The sequence below is a fragment of the Protopterus annectens genome, chromosome 14.part0 (genome assembly GCF_019279795.1).
Source record: "Protopterus annectens isolate FY-2018-M chromosome 14.part0, PAN1.0, whole genome shotgun sequence".
Classification (NCBI taxonomy): domain Eukaryota; kingdom Metazoa; phylum Chordata; order Ceratodontiformes; family Protopteridae; genus Protopterus; species Protopterus annectens.
The window spans coordinates 247,889,660-247,898,259 of NC_056748.1; positions in this window are offsets into that span (position 1 = coordinate 247,889,660).

Genomic DNA, 8,600 nt, shown 5'->3' on the forward strand with positions numbered 1-8,600 from the left:
CATACAGCCATTGCATCTCTCTGATTATCCAAAGATTTTCTTCAAGGTACCTTTCTACTACATCCTCCTCTTAGAGATTCAGATGCTATCATGCTACAGGCTTTGACTGGGCCCCCATTTGAAAGCTAGGGTTGATCTGAAGTTTCCATCATGGAAGACTATTTCTGGTGGCTATCACTTCTGGCCAGGAGAATTTCTGAACTATACTTCCTGTCCGCAAAACCTCCCTACCTAATTTTTTCACAAGAACAGCATGTCCCTAAAAAACAACCATTCCCATCTTCATAATGTGGCTTCTGAGTCATCCATTAATCACTCCATAAATCTTCCCAAATGTTTTGAACAAGGGTGAATATACCTTACATTTGCCAGCCAGTTATGTTTTTATTTACATTGGACAAAACCTTTCAGGAAGTCAGCTCAGTTATTTTTATCCTTCTGTACAACTAAATTGGGAAAAACAGTGTCAAAAGTTACCCTTTCACGCTGGTTGCCACAGTGCATTTCCTTTATCAAGAAAAAGATTGCCACTTCCTTTAATTCCAAAGGCTCTTTCCACCAGCCTTCTTTTCTAGTGTTCCCGTTGATGACATATGTGCTTCAGCTACCTGTTACAGGGTACATACATACCTTCATCTGACACTATAAATTAGATATGCAGCCCAGATCTAGGGCACCCTTTGGTTCAGCTGTACTATGGAATATCTTTCCATAGCACAGCTGAACCAAAGTGGAAAAGTGGCTGGGGTCTCTGTCCCACAGGTTAAGTTGCGGAAGGAATTTTCTGCCGATGGGGACAACCATGCTGCGATCTCTTTGCATCCCCTCAAAAACAAGTGCAGTAGGGTTTTTGCCCTGATCCCCCCCCCCTCACAGGGGAGTCACCATGGGATGGTCTACTTCATGATTGCCACCCATCTCCATTATGCAAACCACCCATTACCACTAATCCCCAAATTTTTTCAGAAAGGATCTCAATTGAAGAGCACTGTTATCCTCATTGCCTCTTACTGGCCTTATCAGATTTGGTTTCCTTTCCTTTGGTCTCATCTACTTCATCCACCATGGATTCTGGATCCAGTTCCAAACCTTCTCTCTCACCCAGCAGGCATGACACACCCAGACATTCCAGGCCTAAAGCTGACCGCATGGTTTCTCCACTTCCATTCATTGCCAGATAGCCCGGGCTCTCTTCTCCTGTCCACCACATTCTTTTATCCGCTCACAAAGCTTTCACTAGAAAAATTTACAGAAATAAATGGAAAAGATCTGTTTTTTGGTGCATCAGAAAGATACTGACCTGTTTTCAGCACTGGTTCCTAATGTTCTTGAATTTTTAGCTGCAATCTTTAATGAAGGTGCTAGCTCTTCTACTGTTAAAGTACAATTAGCTGCCATTTCCAATTTTCATACGAGTAAATAATTCATCTTTAGCCTCTTCCAGACTATGCAAAGGCTTTATAAGAGGGACCTTTCTTCTTAGACCCCCCCCCCAATAAAAGACCCCACTCCTCTATGGGATTTAAATATTGTTCTTCAATCTTTGACACAGTCATAATTTGAACCATCAGCTAAGTGTGATGTAAAGTTTTTAACCTGGAAAACTGTCTTAGTAGTGGCAATTAACTCTGCTAGAAGAGTTTCAGAACTTCAGGCCTTGTATTCCAAGTCCCTTTATTTGATTTTTCTTAAGGATAAGGTATCCTTATGAACCAACCCTTCCTTTCTTCCTAAGGTAGTGTCAGAATCCAACATTAATCAGGTTATCAACCTTCCAGTTTTCTTTCCAATTTTTCCAGCAAAGGAGAGTATATGTTACACCTTTTGGATATTCACAGACAATTACAATTTTAACTACATAGAACCAAACTTTTGAGGAAGTCGGAACACTTATTTGTTTCATTTTCAGAATCAAAATTAGGCAAACCAGTTTCTAGAGTGACTCTAGCTAAATGGCTAGCTGATTGTATTGCCTTTGTGTACAAAAAATTTTGTTTATCTTTACCAAAGCCACCAAACGCTCATTCCACCAGGTTTATGGCAACTTCTTCAGCCTTTTTATCTATATCTTAATTGGATATTTCTGCAGCCGCAACTTGAGCTAATGCTCATTATAAATTAGATCTGGTCTCTAGGGGAAGAGCAGCCTTTGGTTCAGCTGTACTCAGGAATATCCTTCCTTAGAGTTCTCTCAGGATAACGGTAGCTGGGGACACTATCCCAACAGTTGAGGAATAAATGAAAATGACAATATCATACAAAAAAGTTATGTACTCACTATAACGTTGGATCTGTGTTGTCCTTTTTCATTCTTCCTCAACTTCCTTCCTGCCAACCCCCCTCCATCTTTAACTTTTGGAAGGATTGAAAGATGCTGCAGGAACCAATGTTTATTTGAGCTCCAGATGCTGTTCTCTCTTTATTGCATCATGCTTACAGGCTTTAAAGGCAGCAAACAAGATCTGAGGTATGTTAAGTGTCTGGAGCATTATGGGTAATGGAGAAGCTCAAGAGTTCCAGTTTTCTATGAGCTAAAAAAAAAGTGTCCAAGTCGGGTCCGAACCCAACATTTGAGGAAGAGTGAAAATGGACAACACAGATAGAATGTTAGGATGAGTACATAACTTCTTTTTCTTCTGTTTGGCTTCAAGGGTGAGGAGAATATGTCAGTACCCCACAGTTAAATCTAGGGTGGCCATAAAACTAGCATTGCCTAGTGTCTGTATGATCTCTTCCACCCTGAACATTGTATAAGTTTCAGATCTGGATACCTCATTCAATTTTTGGAAATCATTACAAAATCTTTTGGATACATCAGGATTAGGGATCAGCACAACTGCACTGTTCCATTCACTTTTGGATTCTTCAGTAGCTACCAGTTTATGCACCTTTCTAACTTCCTCATCTCTTTTTCTCTGGGTCTCTGGTATCTTATATGGTTGTAAGTTCACTTTCTCTGTTTGTGCAATTCCAATATAAAGCTGTATTAAATCTGTTTTGCAAATAGCTGAGAAAAAAAATATTTATTTGCAAGAACTCTTTCACTTCCTGTTTTTGAGCCTTAAACAATGGTATGTTGTTCATTTAATCCTGTGTTACTATACTATTGATGCTTATGTTAGCTTCCAGCTTGACTACAAACACTTTAACTCTCCCCACTATCATTTCAATATACTTATGTGACAGATTTGTTCTGAGTTTCTATTTTCAGTATGTCTTATCTCGTAGTTCAATCTATTCATTTTCTCTACTGCTGCCTCAGTGGGCTCGTGCTAGGAATTTATTTCAAGCAAAGGGAACTATCACTAAAACCTGGTCCCCTGTTTTGAACTCCCTAAATTTTACATTCTTATTATACAACTTCTGTTACATCCTTTGTGTCCATCCTTTGCATATATTCTTGAACTATTGGCATAGCAATTTTTAACCTGTCTTCCAAGTTTGTAAGGAGTGCTATCACACTTTCAAATATTTTTCTCCATGGCCATCTAACCATGGGTATATCTAACATATAATAACTTGAATGGAGTAAATCTTACTGAATCATGGGGCACCTCTCATTCAGCAAAAAGGATGTAGGGAAATAATTGATCCCAGTTCCTAAATCTTGTTATATGGCTTTCTTGAACATATACTTCAGAGATTTATTAAACAGCTCTATTAATCCATCAGTTTGAAAGTGGCATACTGAAGTTTTTAACTGTTTTATTTTAAAGCACTGGCAAAACAGAAACATTTTCCTGGACATAAATAGATCTCCCTGGTCTGTGATTATTTCCTTAGAGATCTCTGTCCTGGAGAAATGCAAGACTAGTTTTTGGCTATTGCTTTAGTGGTAGGAGTTTTGCAGAAAATAGAGTGATAGCCAATGATCACTAAATCTTACCAATGGACATAAAAGATCCATAGCTATATGCTCAAATGGGACTTCAGATGTGGCACAATCTTTTGACAGTATGAGCAACCGAAGATTATCAATGTCTTTCATTATATAAGACCAATAAAATCTAGCTAAAATTTATCAGCAGTTCTCTTCCTCCCTAAGTATGCAATGTATTTCGGCTTTTCCTGGTGAGGGGTCGCCACAGCGGATCACCGGTCTGCAGACTGATTGGCAGTGAAGTTTTTACAGTGTTGAGTTGCCAGCTCAGTGCCCAGTCTTCACAGAAGGCACACACAAACACACACACATGCACCTACCTGCATGTCTTTAAAGCTCACTCTACCACAGTTCGATTCCAGTAGAGAATTGAAACGAAGAACCTCTTGCTGTGAGACTACAATGCTAACCACTGCACCATAGCTAGTTGTCAGTTTTATCACAAATCATTAAAAAGGTTTTGCAAATGAGAATTCCTATAATACTTTATTCTTTGTTTTTACTTACCTGATAGTATTTTTCACCTCAAAATAGGGGTATGGGTGAGGCCATCCCACTCATCTGTTCACCTGTACTAGCCATATTTTCTCTGGCCCTGCTTTCTTAAAATTTTCACTGCTTATCAGCAAATCATTCAAGTTAGAAGCACTTGTATCAATACACTGACATGAACTAGAAGGTACAGGCTTTTCATCTATGAATACAGGTATAGGTGTTTTGTCTTTTCCTATTCCCTCCTCTAAAAAAGGCAACTCATACCAGTAATGTTCATGTGTTTTGGTTTTGCCAATTCCTTTATGTTTATCTCAGAAACATCTTTATGTACCTGCTGGTGACAATCCTGTTTCTGAGTAGTCCTATTATGACCTTACAGAAAAAACAGTACTCTGTTTAGGTTCCTCTTCATCTTTTAGAGAGCTTATTACTCTGGACATTTCCCTGTTTCCACAAGATCTGTCATTAGTTTTTCTCACATCCTTCCTTTGCTTATTCTTACTTGGGTTAGTAGATTGGTATTACTATTTAGAGTATGTTTTCTTATTTCTGATAGCATCCACGTATCCAACGGTTACTTATTTTTATGGTAACTGTCACTGTTTTGTTTGGGGGGAAGCATTTAATGTGACTAAAAAGAGCCTTGGGATCAGCTCATTCACCCAGTTAATAAACTTGTATAAACATCCTTCGTTACTTTAATGGCTGGAATCTTCTAACAAGATTCCATGACATGCACTAGGAGTTTTCACTTTCAGTTCATGCATTGAATTTTTGAACTAACGTAACCACCATAGTTTCTGGTAAAACTTAGTAATGTTTTTGTTAACATAGGCTTTTTCTAGCACTTCCAGCTCAACCCAGATTTTATTCCATTTTGAAATTTCTGAAAGTATCCATTTCTTTTCATCATGACTGCATATTTTAAAATTGTGCCATGCTGCTATTACTCCACCTACCCTATTTTTACAAGTGATATGTTCAGGTCACAGACAATTAAACTTTGCTCCCTCTCCCCATCATTTCAACAGTGGTTTGAAATTAAGTAGTACTGACCTACTATGACGTGTGTTAAACTGAGTACTAAGGCTACAGGATGTAGTATCTGAGCTGTATCTTATCCAACAGGGCTTGAAATTCTACATATGTTATAGGATATTCTTTCTATCTCCATTAAATCCTTTTACTTCCATCCTCCATGCCATTTGCTTTTTTATGTTTAAAGATTTAAGGATCCTTGATAAGTGTGACCACATTGTCAGAAATGTGGAGCCTCTTCATTTCCTTCTCATTCATCAATACTGTATACTTGGCTAACTTGGTAGTGGCACGGAATCAGTATGCATTTTCTACTACTCTAGCAGTTACTTTATCACATTTCATAACACTACATTGAATCACTTTTTTTCATATGGATAGCATTTACAGTTTCAATATCAGCATGCTAGTTATAAATCACAAGCACAGCACTCCACTGCCTAATCACATATTTTTACCAATATTCCTTCTCTTCCAACATGTAGGACTGACTATTTTAGTTGCTGACAGTTTTTGTGCATTTATAGTCATATAAACAATGTTTTAGGCATAGCTTCATTATCTGGTAATACTTCAAATGACAAAACCAAATTTTCTGTACTTTTCAAGGTATTCTGGAAAGCCCACTTATATAAATTACTTGGGAGTGCCCTTTTGAACTTATCAACTGCTAAAATCTCTATCATTCTATTTCTACTCTATATTCCTGAGTCTAATCATAAATTTAATATGTTTTAAATCAAACATTTGAGCTCTTATGGTTTTACTTGAATGAAATGATTAATTATGAAATTTCAAGGATTGTGATTCAGAAACCAAAGCAGTCCTAGTTAGTAGTTCTTTTTTTAGCTCTTGATAGTCCATGCCCTCAATGTCCACACAGGTCTTGAGTTCATCTCATCTCAACTATGAGGATAAAATTTTGGCCCAGTTCTCTTGGATAACATATCTCTTAAAAGCAACAAAATATGCTTCTACAGCATCATCCCTGCTTGGTTTCTTCAGTAATGGGATGGTCAGTACACTGACCATCAGAATTATTTGTTATTGGAAGCTGACCAAGTGTCTGTGATTAGCCTCACTCCTTTCATGAAAAGCCAAAACTTCATGTCTCATGATTATGCTCCTTTGCAACAGTCTCTACAAAGTTTCTGCAATATGTTAATTACGATGGCTTCCAATATGGAGAAGCACTGGTTATTCCCGACCTGCTTCATGAAGTCTGAAGCACATGCTGACTAGGGTAAGGATATGTTACAGACGAGTCTGGATCTTTTAAAAACAGGTAAATGGAAGTTAATGCAAGAGTGGGGCAAGTTTAAATTGAAGTCAGTGGTGGAGATAAAAGCAATATATATAGCTCAAATGATGGCAGACTCTAGATTAACCAACTGATGGCAGACTCTAGATTAACTGTGAATAAGATTAAGGAAAGGCTAGGGATTTATGGAAAGAAAATTATATAATACATATAAATTTATACAAAAATTACTGAAAGAAAAATATTTAAAAATTCTCCAGATTAATAAATTATGTTAGCAGTAAGGCTGTCAGCATAGGGTGACGAGGGGAGAGGTTACTGCAGGGCTTAAACGTGAAGTCATCTTGCAGTATGGCAGAAATTCTGTGTTGATAGCAGAACATGTTAGGCAGTAGTACATGCATTTATATTCGGCTCATACAAAATGGGAAATGATCACTTCTGCAGTAGCCTTAGCTATGTGGATTGCATCCTGCAGAGAATAGAAGCAGATGTCAAGCTTCCAAAACTTAAAGAGCACCTTCTTCAGACCCAATCCATTATGCAGCTCAAACAGAGCTGAAGAAAAATAGTGGTTTGGGCACCAAGCCCTTCAGTGCTTTCCTGATGTGAAAGATGATAGTTGGTTAATTTTTTTGCATTGTTATGTAGAAAATTCCCTTCAGGGAAAAAAAATCCCCCACAATTACTTTTAATGACAGAAATTGAACTTTTTTCTGTGAAAATATAACATTTTCAGCTGGGACAAAGTGTTTTTACTGACTGCATGTGACTTCAAGAAACTTAACTAGGAGAGTTATTTGTCCCTTTGTGGAAAAAAAATTTTAAAACTACTTTTCTTGAGGTAAAAGTTGTGTATTTTACCTTTGGGGGCTGAGGTAGGTGTTTAAAGTGTTTTTCTTTTTTTTGTGTTTGTGGTAAAAAAAGTTACTTCTTTACTATTTACCTTTTTTGCCAAATTAGGCACATTTTTTGGCTTTACCATGGAATAACCTTCCACTTCATTGGGTCTTCCTTCTTCCAGCAACAGAAAGAAAAAAATATGTCAGTCACCACAGCAGGCTACTGAAGTGCCTCAGACACAGATGGGTGACTCTCTTGTGGCCATTTCTAGTCCCTCAGACCATTCAGCTTTCTCCTTGGCTCACTGTGATGTAGTCCCTACAGTCACCATGGAATGGGGGTTAGGCACAACCTCTACAGATGTTGGAGTGCTCCTGGTGGGCAAAAGAGAACCACTCATATCAGTCCTGGGAGAAGGAGCAAGGAATTTCTCTCTGCCTAGCCAAAATAGTTTATCTTATCCTAGGGAGGTTTTGCCAAGCAAAAGTGTGTCTGCTGCTTTATAAATTCCTGTTTCATTTACTTTAGACAGGAGTGATTTATTGGGATTAGTTTGGGGTCCTGACATTTCCATTTCAGTGGTTTCTGGCAAGATAAAAATTGCTTCATCATTTTCTAAAGAGATTCAAGATTTTGAACTAAAAGATGATGGTGAAAGAACTATTTTTGTCACCTCAGGTTTCTGATTTAGATTCTGTGGAGGGTGTGGTTTCTGCCAATCTCTTTGAATGATTTTCTTTTTTTTTTTTTTTTTTTTTTAACTATTTCAGAATGAATCATTTTTTTTCTAGTAGGAGCATAATGACATTCAACTGTCGCTGAAAAAGTATTATGATTTATTGGTGAACATACTCCATCCTATTCCTCCTGTTCTTGCAGCACTGGAGGATATTTTTGTCACAACCTGTAACTTACCTGACAGCAAGCCTGCTGCTCCCAATGTTATATCTGACAAAGCCATGGAAATGATAAACAATAACATGTGAATTATTCAGAAACTGAATGCATCCCAATTTTGTTTGGTCAAGGGCTGGATGTCTACTCAACCTGATAGACTTCTTTAAAATTAATGGATGAGGGAAA